The 14,543-nt window shown below is 37.3% G+C and overlaps 1 protein-coding gene across 5 annotated transcripts in view; it reads right to left on the bottom strand.

Moving 5' to 3' along the window:
- ULK4 (unc-51 like kinase 4) overlaps positions 1-14,543 on the bottom strand; it is a 218,383-nt gene that overhangs the window by 38,171 nt on the left and 165,669 nt on the right. The gene's annotated exons all lie outside the window — the stretch shown is intronic.

The raw sequence follows: 14,543 nt of genomic DNA, 5'->3' as shown, positions 1-14,543 counted from the left end.
CAGCAGAAGTACATTTTGGAGAGTTAAATCACTGTAATAAAATAAAAGTATTAAAGAAAATAGATGAATTCCATTGAGAAGTAAAGGACAGTTGTGAATCATGACTTAGCTGATGCAATTTAAAATTCAAGCTTACAAGAACTATGTCTAAATCTCACAATGTTTCAATAATCTGTCCAGTTGCTTTTTTCCTTTTGAAAACCACAGGGTGCAACTGCACTCCTGTGCTTATCTCATTTCTGTACACTGAAGGACAGCAAAAATCCCTCCCAAATAATTGCTATCCAAGGTTAAGATCAGATGCTTCTGTATAGAGATGCTTCGCTTTTTTTTCCTTGCCTCTCCTCTTTTTTCATTCTTTTCCTTAGATCTCAGTTAGTTTTAACCCTATGATTAAACTGTCATTAGTAAGTGACTTCTATAACATTAAAAGTATGGGGTTTTAAGCCTCAGTTTTCAAACGTGAAAACATCAGAACATTTGTGGCTTTTCCCTTTGCAGCTTCACAGGAGCGTATAATGATTATTATGAGCTATTCCACGTTTTGAAATTAATAGCCAGATTTAAGCAAAAGCTGAAAAGGTAAAAATGTCATTAGAGGGCAAACCACTGAGTGTCGCTCACTTAGAAGTTTCTGCCCAGTAGTTTGGGGACTGGAGATAAATTAGGAAAGTGCCACAAGGAGATGAACATATATTGCATAGTAAAATTCTAGTAAATTATTGACACCTGCAATTAAATAGAAGAACCATAACTTCTGCCATTAGAATACCAAGATATTCTTAAATAAATTTTATATAAATGAAATAATAATTGAAATACTAATCCATTTAAATCAATGCCTATGATATCACATTTAGGTAAAAAGAACTGATAGAATTATGTCATTAATGTCACAAGCCATAAATCTAAATCACATTCACAAGCAACGCTTGGCATTTAAGCTGGATTTACATGCTTCGTAAAGAGCAGAGAGACATTATGGTACTTTGGAAACTCTTCTCCAAAGGAAATAACAGGAGAAGTAAGAGGAAGCAGATATATACACAACTTTCTTCAACTCCCAAACAAAAAAAAATAAGGTAATTTGAATGGTACGTACTTCCCAAACAAATAACAGCTCATAACTTTTCCATAAATTATGGCTGTGGGGTTGGAGCAACTGTGCAGAAGACCATTTGACAGACATCAGTAAGCTGAAGATGGGAAATATTGCTTTCTATCAGGACAGCCACAGGAAATCAGTTAAGCAAAGGTATCCCTCTCCATACTAACGAACCTGATGCCTGTGCTTAAGGTCTTAATTTTGATGGTGACCAAAGTCCTTGTTCATTCTTTCTGCTCCTGCTCCATAAAACCAGGCTATGAACAGACAAACTGTTCAAAGTCATGGGGAATAACTCCTCTTCTATGCACAGCAATGACTGTGAGAAATAAATCCCAGACAGAAATACCACAGATGAAAGAGACATGCAGTCAGCAAGAAAGCTGTGTCAGTCACTACCTACCTTTTCAGAAAGCTCACACAATATCAAGATGTGTACATAATGACTGTAAAAGAAATCTATGAAATGCATGTGAACAGCAATTTCTCTGTTTTAGAGGGCAATGCAAACCATGTTAACACAAGCTAACAGCACTGGTTGTCCCCTCTGCATGCTGAAGATAAAACGGCCCAATTTCATTCCTTCAGTTCATTTCAGAGTGCTCCAGATCCTTCTTTTACGTGTTTTCACAAGAACTTGCTGATGGCTTCTCTATGCTGGACCACATCTGTAAGCCAGGAAGAAATAGATGCCCTGACTCTTCCTTCTTTTCCCTCAGGATGCAGTGTGTCAGTAGGGCACTAAAGACAGATGAACCTTTTGCTTTTCTCTCTGTACATTCTGAAATACACCCCATCCAACTACAGGAGCTGGAAAAGGCTGTGATCTCTCCACACTGCGTGCCTAAAAGCCAGAGGCCATAAGGAAGCTGACCCTCAACAGCAGGAATATCAATTCCAAAAATCCTTATACACATGAATTAAGACCAACTATCAGCCTGCAAAAATCACTTAGTAGAAAGACAGGTTTAGGAAAGAAATGCATGTGTTCTGCTTCTCACCAGTCGTTTATTTTTAGAGCTACCAAAGAAAGTTATCCATTAAAACGAGAAAAAAGATCTACATAAATCAGCTTAGGAGCTATTCACAAACAACACATACTGCAAGAAATTTGTATATATATATGTATGTATAAATATAAATATATATATAAGTATATATATATAATGAATAGAAATGTATATAAATTATACATATAAAACAAAGAGATGAGACAGGAAAGTTTTTGTATAATGTATATAAAGCACACGTATAAAAAAATCTTACTTCCAGATCTACTTCTTCAACAAAGATGGTACCAGATATATTTTTCCTGGTGTGCTGTGTAATCAAACTGGTTTAGACATCTTGAATAATGAAGACATTGCTACTGTTATTATAATGTCATATAAAAGTAGGTAAGCAGCTATAGTCTAATAAACACATAGCTGAACAAAGGAAACTGCTGACAAGTTGCAATCTTGTTTTAATGTAAATTCTCATGTGTTCACATCATATTTTAATTGTACACAACAATAAATAAGCTTCTGTCACTAGCAGTTTCTCATAAATGGGCTAATACTAATTATCCCTCTGTTTTCAACCACATGCTTTTAGTGAAAAGATTAACGTCAGGGAAAAAAACATGAAAATAATGAGCTTTGCAAGTCATTTGACTGGCAGAAAATATTAGTTTTCTTCAATTGATTTTATTAGTTTTATATGAAAGCCGTGACAACTCTTTCATAAAACACCTCAGTATTTCAACCATTAGATCTAGTAATCTATTAATTATGTAAGAAATGTGTAACCTGTTTCCCTAACTTTCTCTCCAGGATTGGCGAACTGAGGTTCAGGATGTGCCACTCTAGCACCATCTCTGAATTTAAGAGCTAGTCCTTCTTACACCTGGAAGTATGCAATTAAACATGGATAACAGTTTCCTGTTCAGTCTGTCCCTTGTTCTACAACTGGCACACGTTCTGAAATCTTATTAACCTGACAAAGTTAGACCAACTTATGATAATATATCACACCTATAAGCATGAATGTCCAGGGAATGATTAAGAAGAAAGAGCTCTTTGATCCACTCAAATGCTACAAACTTGCCTTTTATAATTTTCACTTTTTCTCTCATTAATCCTTCGTCTTAAGTTTCCAGGCAAAACGAAGACTACACTGAGTATCATATAAACACACAACTCAGTACACAGAGGTGCTGCTCACAGTCATTATGTGATGGCCCTGCAGATCACACATATATACATTCTACTCTGTAAGAATAGAGCCAGGTCTGGCAGGGGCACAGCCACAGCACCATGGAGGAACCCACGCAGGAAATAGTGCTCATCATTCTGGAACAAGGCCTGCCTAAGGTCATAGCTAGACCTTACTTAACTATAATTCTTAAATTATTTTTTCCTCACTATAAGGCTATATATAAACCAAGAGGGTCACTCCAAAAGCAATGACTCCTGTTTTATTATCTGACAACATCAGAGATGGACATTGGTGGTATGGCAATAGAGGTTGAACCTGCTCACCAATTATTCTGTTACCTGTTGTGGCTGTGTGACAGATGGCAGCAGAGGGGCAGTCTGACAAAATGGTGCCTGATATGGAAAAGTGTCTGAAGACAAGGGTGGAATTGAATTCCTTCAAGCAGAAAAAATGGCTCCCACTGACATTCACCAATGCTTGTTGAACATTTGTGGAGTCTAAGCAGCAGATATGAGTACAGTGAGGCAGTGGGTGGTGTGTTTCAGCAGTGGCAAGAGTGGGTCACCTCCACTGGTACAGATTTTTCTCAGTGAGGCATTCAGGGTCTTGTGTATCACTGGCGACAATGAATAGCAAATGGTGGTGACTATGCTGAAGAGCAGCGATTTGTAGCTGAGAACTTTACCATAAAGTGTTATTCTGCTTTCTGTATCTGTTGCAGTTTTCATTGAAATAAATAGGAGGCATTATTTTTGGAGTGACTTACATGTTACTGAATCTTCTGGATAAGGCTTCAATTAAAGTTGTCAGAACTTCTCTAATCTCACTAATAATGCTCCTTACACATTCCACTCCACATCTTGCCACAGTCCTCTGCACCTTGCCTTACTCCCAGGTGTCCCAGAGTCATTACATCACTGTCAGAGTGATTACATTTGCATTCTACTTTCTCATCCAAGTCAAACTAAAAGTTTCATCATTTTTGAAGCCCCTGAAGTGCCCTACAAGGTATTAGGCAACAACTGAACAGAACAAGCTTAGCAGATTTATGTGTGGTTATTACTATTTTCTAGTAGAGATGGACCAATTTAGTTTGCCTCTTTTCAAAGCCATTTTAACTCTGTGGATGAAAAGCTTGAATAGATCATTATTAGGTTCACCATCCACTGAAAAGGGTTTGTTAAAAGGAGAGTTAAACAAAAGACACACATGCAAGATATAAAGACAAACAAACAAACACACAAAAAACCAGAAATAAATACTTTTTGCTAGAACTCAAAAGAGCCAAAAATTTGGGATGGGAAAAAAGAGAAAATTTTATAGGCCTGATACTGAGGAGTCAGTAATTAGTGCCTTTAAGAGAACTATATTTCCTGTGAAATTTCTAGAAATGGATTTGGAAAATTAGAGTATTTCAAATCCTATGCATTTTAGAAACTTTTAACTGTTATGTTAATGGAAATGCTGAAAGTACGAGTTATCATTTAATGAGAAAATTTTAGAGGATTACAAAAAAGTGTATATGCTTAAAGGTGTACACTCACAAGCACAGAACAGTATGCTAATGTAATTATGTACTCTTGAGATCATAAATAGTTATGCAAAATAAAAGTACGAAACTGCAAGAAAGGGAAGAGGATCTTGTAGGAACCTGCAGTGGTCAAAATCAAGATGGGAATAGATCTTAACATTCTTGCTCCTCCACATTTCAACATCAATTCCCACAAAGCTTTCCAGTCTCATTTAAGAGAGAAAGAGAAAAAAAATGTAAGCTTCAGAAAGGTCAGGAGCATCTGGTTCAGGAGCTGAGAGAAGAATCAAAAACATGTGAGTAGAGGTGGAAATCATGTAGGAAAAAAAAAAGGCATGGGGAGCAAAGGATCCTAATAAATATAATGATGAAGGAGCAAGGATATGATATAGCGACTAGGAGAGTCTCTAAAATCATTCATTATTAAATAACATCACCTTCGAAATGTAATATGTATTACATCTTGGAATTCCAATTACATGAATAAATTGCATGAGCACCTCTCTGATGTCATCAGAGCTCCTCAGTGGAGCAACAGTCCACTCGAGCAATCCTGAGGGCATGTTATTTCTGAAGTCTTTCAATGACAGCTGTAATTTGCTTTTCAGCAGCAAGAATTTTCCTCACCAACCTGGAAGAATTATTGCTATATTAGCAGAGCTGGAGTAACATGTATCTGACTGATATATGTGGCACAAATTACTCTCAGCCAACTTCCAGTTACGGATTTTGAAAATAAATGTTGTGTGCCACTTCATGAATATATCCCCACTTATATTGCAAATACATAAACTGCAATATTAGTTCAAAATGACAAAGGGGGGCACAGGTCTTTATGAACAATTATTCTCTTTAATCACATACATTAAAAATTGTTTTTTGCCATGTTTAAATAGCAGCAGTACTTTCAAGAAAAGTAGCAGTAAGAGCTAATATACTCATTTCCACGGGCATTATTCTATCATAATAGATTAACTTGTTTTGGTTTTTAACTCTAACATGATTTGTGTAGACTTGTACTCTAATGGGAGTAAGTAAAACACACATAATCACTGAGGGCTCTTAGGTAATATTTTCAGATTGATTCGATGCTGCTTTCCCAGGAAGCCCTGCAGAGCTGCTCTCTTGGGCACACAAGCCATCAGTACATGCTATAGCTCCACTGCTACATCTCCCCAAGCCCACCATGAGAAGAAGTTCTGCTCAGGGCACATTTTGTTTAGCCCAGGATATCATTATCTTCTGACACAATTCCAATATGTAATAAATCCATGCATTACAATTCTCAGGGGTCTACAGCACAAAGATCAGATTTCTATCCATAAGGTGCAATATTCCGCACTTCGGAACACATCATTTCGACTTGTCAATATAGACTCAGGTTATGCTCTACAACAGCTCTCTTGTTATTACATACACCAGTATTTTTGCTAAAAATAAAAAAATAAATCGTTTCAAATCATCAGAGCTATTTGATACCACAACATGTCATTCATCTGATGATCCGTATTCTAAATGATCGCTACCCACCTCTGGCAGAGGTGTACTTTTACTTATGTTAAAGGATATGGGTAATCAGTTGCTTTTCATGAGAATTCTTTGCTCTCAAAATGCTCCCTGAAAGATTTAAAAGGCAAGCTGTATAAGCAGAGTAGAGCTGGTATGCAGATTGTGAGACATTCTTATCATCATATGAACTCATCAACCAGGCATTATATCCCAGAGAAAGCATCTGCTGTATGAAATTTAGGACAGTAATTCACAGTCCATAGAACATCACATTACCAGAAATTACATTTGTTATAAATGTATAATTATGTTCATATAAAAACATTACATTTTAATAGTTTAAAGAAATGACAGCATTGGACACTTTATAAATGTTTAACTAGAAGAGTCTTCATACTTTAAAATGCAGAGGTTTCATCACTGAAGATGTTAGATTGAATCACTGCATGGACTGGGGAGGGAGGGCAAATTATGGTAGCGATCTACTCAAAGCCTAATCTCAATGCATACAAATGCTATTTTTAAACATAATCTCCTTTGAGAACACTTACACAAATCACAGACTTATCTGAAATGGTGCAGCATAGTGTTCATAAAGCCCAGATATGGTTATTATAGCTAGGGATTAGAAAATGAGTATGGGTCCTCTGTTGGCAAACTTGAAAAGCATGCACTTACTGTTAGTGAGTATGTCAAGCAGTCACTAGTTTCATGAGGTATCCATGGATGTTAAATGTTCTGTGTTCTTTCATTGCATGTATGTTATGACTGATGCCTCTAAAATAATTTTCAACTTTGATTTTTCCAATAAGCTCTACCTCCTTAAACACTGCCTTCCTCTGACCACATATGGTCATATTGCTTGGTCTCAAAATCAAGACTAGCATACTTTTTGTTGGATCTGTGTCATATCTTTACTCACTATTTCCCTCTGACAGCCTATATTTGAAATGCTCTATGAATCTACATCTCCTGTGTCTCACTCACCTGCCTCAGAGTCCCACGCATCCTCAAAGCTTGATGGCCAAGCACTGTCTCCCTCTTCAAAACATCCCCATAAGCACTTGATCTATATTCCCTGTTTACCTGCACCCATACAATAGATAAGTTAAACCAAGCTCCTTGTGACCTGCAGATTTGCTCATGATATAATTTTTGAAAGCACAAACTTCTCAGCTGTATTTCAGTACTAGAAGATGAAGATAATATGGATCCAGACCAAATGAAACACAGATGCCATATTAAGGTACAGAACTTGAAATATATGCAGAAGTCAATAGACAGGGAAACTGTGAAGGAGAACAACAAAGTGCTGAAGTTTAATTAAGAGGATGTGTCAAGCTCTTTGACTCTGGTCTTGCATTAGGTCATTTAGAAGACAAAAGAAGGACTACTGCTTCCCAGTAGAGAATTTAATTACATTAGATTTCTTCACAGTAAATAGTTTACTTACAGTTAAAATTTTACTTACATACTGAAATGCAATGGAATACTTCACCCTCAAGAAATTTGCTAAGTGAATGGATGCAATAAGAATGGGAGATTTTGTTGAAGGCTTCACAGTAGGACACTGCAAGAAGTCAGAAAGAACCTGGTTTCTTTGTATACTTCTATCCCATCTTCAACACAGGCAACCAAAAACTTTCTACATTCTAATTTCTGGTAATGGCTTCACATTAAGACTATATAAAGACTAAGGATTTTGAAATAGTGCTGTGACTATAAGAGTTTAACTTTAGAATAAAATGAGCATACTTCAGTATTAGCAGTCAGGTGCAACGAGTTATGCTCCCTTTCTTGCTTTCACAGAACTGAACACTGCCCAAGTTTTATAAATGATGGTTATCTTTGTGTCAAATTATTTCCTGTTTGAGAGTGTTGGTGTCAGGCAATTTCTTGAGCTTATTTTGAAGACAGATAGCAAGCTGGATTGCTCTCTGAAGCAAAAAATGACTTTTTACTGTGTTTGCACTGAGCTTACCACAATGAGGTCCTATTCTACCGGCAGTAATGCGATTCAGTTATGGTAATAATGATAGCAGTAACTACTGCTTATATGCTCCCATTAACAGACCCCAGAAATACATGCACAGGTATTAACATTCCAGCTGAGAAAATATTTTTGATAATTTAATTGTATTTTCTTACTGTTGGTGGGATCCTCTTAAGCAAAGTGTTTCATGGTATCTATTATTTCTAATGTGAGGACCATTAAATGCTTTACAAACTAAGTATCATAGGAGCCTATGCAGGTAGGAGAGTAATATTAAACAAAACTGCTACGACAAATAAAAAGCATCAAAAGTAGGATCTGTCTGGCTTTATACTAGAAAGACATCAGCGTCAAACAAATATTAAGGACAAACAAAAGAAAACCAGTAATATAAAGCTCTGTTTGAACTTCTGAGTTGGGAGCAGGCGATGTCAAGATAGGATTTGCTAGCAAAACAGGTGTTTACCTGTTTGATGGAAAGACCAAAGTGCAGTGTGCTCTCCTTGATATGGGCTTTCCATGCTATGCCAACTCCTATGTGCCTCCAAAAACGCTGAATTAATTGCATTTTAGAAACATCTTTATCATCCAATTTTATGCATCACTGCTTAATTTTCTGATTTTACCACAAGTTATAATAGAACAGGCTCATGGAATCCAGTTATCAGCTGGAGAAAGAAAAATCTCAGCTTAGAATCCAAAGTTGAAATAAAATTTTAATTCTTACAGCTAAAAGTTCATAGCACTTCAAGTTGAGAATACCTCAAGTCACATACAAAAAGAAAATATGCTGTGGTTAAATACGAACATAGGAACACACACCATATGAAAGAAAGGTAATCAGAGCAAGTGTACTCAGAGAAGTACAAAATTTACACAGCAGAAGAGGACCCTCATACAAGCAGAAAAAGGTGATCCTATAACCCTGGACAACATTGTCCCTTCTATGAGAAGAAATAACCAGAGCATTTCTGTACCATCTGGTCCTTTGGACCAAAAAAACCTGGAAACTTTTCTGCCATCTGGTATCAGCCACAGAAATTCTGGACAGGATCAACAGTGACAAGGTAGGGGAAGATAAGAATTCCAGGGGTTGCAGTAGTGACTGATGCTTGCTGCCCAGGGATACCTTATCCTAATTAATTTCATAAGCCATAAATATAAGTACTGAAATAACTGAAATACATCCTGTGGCTATACAGCTTCAGAACACTGCACTTAAAAATACTGGCTAGCTGAAAGAGGGATATGGCAAAATGCAAAGGAAAGTCAATCAGAAAGAGAAAACACCTAACAAAATTCTGTCAGTGCCCTAACAAAGTAAGTCTGAACACTGAAATATTCTTCCCTTTCTTCCAATAAGACATTACCAATCAAACATAAAGTACAAGACACAGCCAACGTGAAATTTTTATTAAAAATAAAACACCAAATGACTCAGATAAGCTGATCAATTATGAGCTCGATTCACTATTCTGTAAACAATAAAATATAGCGAAGGGGTTGTACTACAAAAGGGAAGTCAGCCTGCCAAATGCTAGATTTGTTCAAATTGTACTGTCTCAATTTAAATCACTGCTTAATTGCTGTTTGAATTGATGTACAGGCCTAATAATAACTGCTGAATACATTTTAGCTGTGAACTCCATGTACTGCTTCTTGACCAAAGGGCACGGGATGGCCCAGATCAGAGGTTCTGATTCCCAAATCTCCATGCTGGAGTGATGGGGTTTTTCATATGAAGTTTAATTAAATTTTATTTCAGTCAGAACGTATGCAAAATTCACCAAGCTATATTTTAAACCCTGCTTTGCAACTAAATTAAAGCCAGCAGGGCAGGAAGTAGAAGCACACCTCTCACTGCCCATAGGTTCTCTAGGCAAACCTGGGAAGGGGAGGCACGCGGGAAGGCAAGCAGTCCATCTCATTGCTTTACTGCAGAGCCTGCAAATAGGATGGTTTAAGGTTACCAAGCAACAGCACTCACAAATGGCCTCCCTATCTGTGATCTCTGGAAACACTCTCAAATTTCATTAAAATCTATCCGTACCTATTACATGAAGGCATGTGAGGGGTTTGTAAACAGGGGGAGCTTCTCAAGTCAGAGGAAAAGGAATAAAGAAATGAAGTGGCATTAGCCTTTCCATCGGTCTTCTTCAGAGCATTGTGAGAAATTCATCCTGTCTAAGATAGGCATGAAGTGTGTTTTCTTCTTGGGGGAATCTTTAGTTCTTTATGAAATGCTTCATCCTACCTAAGCATGTTCTTCTACTACAGACTGAAGGCACTCAATGATGTTCTATAATGAAGAGATGCAAGCTTGCTAACAACTTGACAATAAGCTGTACTAATGAAGGGAAGAACTTGTTTGTGTAAGAATGATCCAGATAGTAAGAAGACGTATAATTTCATGGAAACATTTCAACAGCCAGTGCACTTAGAGCAATACACACCAGTAACCCACAAGTATGGTATTCAGAGTCTAACAAGCATCTCTGTCATAACATCAATCCTTAGAGCAATGAAATACTACGTATTGCTTCAGTGAGTAATTTAAGAAAAGGTATTCTTAAGAGATTCAGATTAGGAGAAAGATGTGTAAGAAGTTTTTCTCCACTTAACTGAGGCTATTTGAGAGAAGTGCGCCCTCAGAGCAGATGTGCCAGCAGGTTCATTAGCTTTATAAACTCTGGAAAAGCAGACCGCTGGGAATTGCCACACAAGCACCTCCTTGTGGTGCTGAATACTCAGATCTGAAGATGCTAAAGGGACACTGAAAATCTCTTGAGATTTTGCTTTTCTTTCTCTGAGGCAAGCTCTGAGCTGATATTTGTGCAGGAGTTCACTGAGGAGGAAAACTCCAGTAAGAAATTCAACCTTCGGAGGGAATGCAGTTGTTACCTCATATCATACCATATCGCTTTTCAAGCTCTCAGTGTCTTTCCTCAAAACGTGTAATAGTGATTAAGATAATGAGGACCTAGTCTGAGAACTATCATAGCAATTTTTAATAAATATATGGACTTTTGTCATAGTGCATGTACCACGGTTCTGGCCTTATCATCTTTCTACACAGACTAATGCAATTTGAGAAATCCTCCTACATATCCCCCACAGAATATCTGACACACAGATCACTTCTTAAATGACTTAGTTGCTCAAAAATAAAGGATGAGCTACTTTTTGACAGTTATGATATGCAAATTAGTGAAAATCAGGTTCTAGAAAGAAGATCAGAGGAAAAAAGTGTGATTTAGGTGGAATTCAAATATACTTTTTGACAAGGACTTAAAGTAAAAGTCACAGAACAGAAGTTCACTCTGCGCAGTGAGAGGAGAACTGCCTGTTAGAGCCTGACGTTTATTCTTTTTTCTCAGAGGAATTTTTCCCTATTGCCAGATAAAACAAAATAAAATAGAAAAGCATTTTCTGTTGGTTTGAAAGATGAAACATATTATTAGCCTGTACCGAGCTATAATCTCACAGTGATTATGTGTCCAGTGAGAAGGCATTGGCTAGTTCTAAAAAGTTCTGGTGATAATCACTTGCTTTCACATTACATACTAGATGTTGATTTGAGCTGGCAGGTAGACATTTTTTCTGTGGGGAAAAAGAAATTAGTCTTCTAGTAAAGTATGCAGAAGTTGAACTATATGCTTCCCCCATGAAAATCTCTCCCACTTCACAAAGAAGTACTTCAATGTAGGTGATTTACTGAACTGAAACAAGATACTTCATATTCCCCCAGCAAAAATGAAGTGGTAAGATAGCAGGTTCCACAAAGGGTGGCAGGAGAGGCTTCTAAAACTAAAAGATGAAACAAGAGCACTCTTCTGACATTGCTGTTCAGTTACACAGATGTCGCTAAAAATCTGAATAGCAGTATTGTCTAACTCAAGATGAAGAAACCAGAACAGGAGAGTTAGCAAAAGGGTTGAAGAAAAAAAATACCTGTTTCTTTGACTCAGTGATTTTATTCAGTTTCCGTCCTTTGTATCAATGCCAGTAAGAGAACATCCCTGAAAAAGACTGGTTAACCTGGGTCTGACAGAGTCAAAAGCTTTGAGAGCTAGGAGTTCATTGTAAAAAAAACATAGAGAAGATGGCCAATGCTGCCTCTTTAAGGCTTTTCAGTGATCCTTTCTTACATAGTTTAAAAAGTTAACTGAAAGTACATTTTTTTCTGTTCTTAACTCTAATGATTTCTTTTCACAATAAAATCATTTCTTCAACATCCACAATCTACAGTGCCAAATGGGATCCACCCAAGGGTGCTGAACTTAATGGCAGAAGCGATTGCCAAGCCAATTCCAATAGTGTATCAGCAGTCCTGGCTACACCAGAGAGGTCCCAGCTGGCTGGAGGACAGAGAACACAACATCCATCTACAAAAAGGGCATGGAGGAGGATTTGAAATCACAGGCTGTCAGCCTGAGCTCAGTGCCAGGGGAGGTCATGGAGCAGATCATCTTAATTTGCCACCACATGGCACATCCAGGACTCGCTCACCATGGGTTTGCAAAAAGCAGGTCATGCCTGACTGACCTGATCTCTTTCTACAATGATGACCTTGGTGGATGAGGGAAAGGCTGTGGATGTTGTTTACGTGGACTTTAGCAAGACATTTGGTGCTGTTTCCCACGGACTTCTCTTCCAGGAACTGCTGATGGCTTCTCGTGCCTTGGACAGGTGCACTGTGTGCTGGCAGGATGGGCAGGCCCAATAGGTCACTGTGAATGGAGTCATATTTGGTTTGATAGCCAGCCTGTAGTCTGTAGTGGTATTTCTCAGGGTACTGGGTTCAATTTTGTTTAACATTTTTATCAGTCAACATGGATGAGGGGATCAAATGCACCCTCAGTGAGTTTACAGGCAACAACAAGTTAGGCAGGGACTGCTTGAAGGTAGGAAGGCTTTACAGGGATCTGGATAGGCTGGATCAATGGGCTCTGTCTGGTTGTGTGCATTCAACAAGGCCAAGTGCTAAGTGCTAAGGTCACAATAATCCCATGCAGTGACAGTGGCTTAGGGCAGAGTGACTGCAAAACTGTGCAGAGGAAAAGGATCTGGAGGTGTCAGCTGACAACCAGAAAAAGGTTCTCAAACAGAAAAAAAAACAAAAAGGGTCTGTTCATATACCTTGCATTAATAAGTAACTGTACTTAGATTTCTTCTTGACCTAGTCTGGCCCAAATCTGTATTTCTGCTTACAAATGAATATAACAAAATTGTAGGGCAAAAATCAGTGAAGAAAGTGCTGCAGGAAGTTTACTTTGTTCTGCAGTCAATTTGCTGGACAAGTCTGATAAATGAGAAATGCTCACATTAGAAACAACACATCAACTTTGTCCACAAAAAGGAGGCAAAACCTCATAAATACTATTAGTTAAAACAACATAAAAATATAAATTTCCATTTCATCAAGTTTAGGCAGTGTTGTATGCTGAGAATTTCTCTGACGTGGTTTTAAATTGAAGATTCTGATATTGGGAGATGCACCTCTGCTGGCCCTCTGGAGACACACAAAACTCTTGAAAAAGACTAGCTGGTCTTACTTCCATGCCATTTTCCTATTACAAGAAATACATACCATAAAGACAGCTATACCATAAACAGTAATTTCTTTTTATAATATCCCTATCTTTTTTTAAGTGTAATTTAATCCCTATTATGTAAGCAATACCCGTGTCTCTAATATCAAAGTTAATGTGATCACATATTGAAAAGACACTCGGTTCAAACACTGACTGGCAAGAATAGAGACTGGTGCACTTAGAGATCCTCCTATTAAAATATTGCTCACGTATGAGCCATTTATGAAAAAAAAAAAAAATTGAAAAATGCCATTCAAGGCTTTAAAATTCATCATGAACAGATGATGTGGGCTGAATCCTTGTTAAATAGATATCATTATATTTCTATGTCTTTTGTGATTATGACAAGATAATCATCTCCTCTGAACAGGGCATTTTAAGGTTTAGAGAAATGATGTACAATTTATTAAATAATCTATCAAATTATGTATGAACTTTGCTTTCAAAAGGAATTCTATGGTCTCATTAAAGTAATTACAGAAAATCTGTCTGATATAAATAACAAGTACCAGCATCACTGGTATACAACTGAGAGAAAAACAAACCGTAGGATCTTCCAGTATTCAAAAGGTGATAGTATAGCTTTGTTCTCTTAAGATAGCCAATAGACAT

The sequence above is a fragment of the Phasianus colchicus genome, chromosome 6, assembly GCF_987193195.1.
Source record: "Phasianus colchicus chromosome 6, bPhaCol1.hap1.1, whole genome shotgun sequence".
Classification (NCBI taxonomy): Eukaryota; Metazoa; Chordata; class Aves; order Galliformes; family Phasianidae; genus Phasianus; species Phasianus colchicus.
Note: the sequence above shows the minus strand (reverse complement) of the source record. Positions and strands in the feature narration are given on the sequence as shown.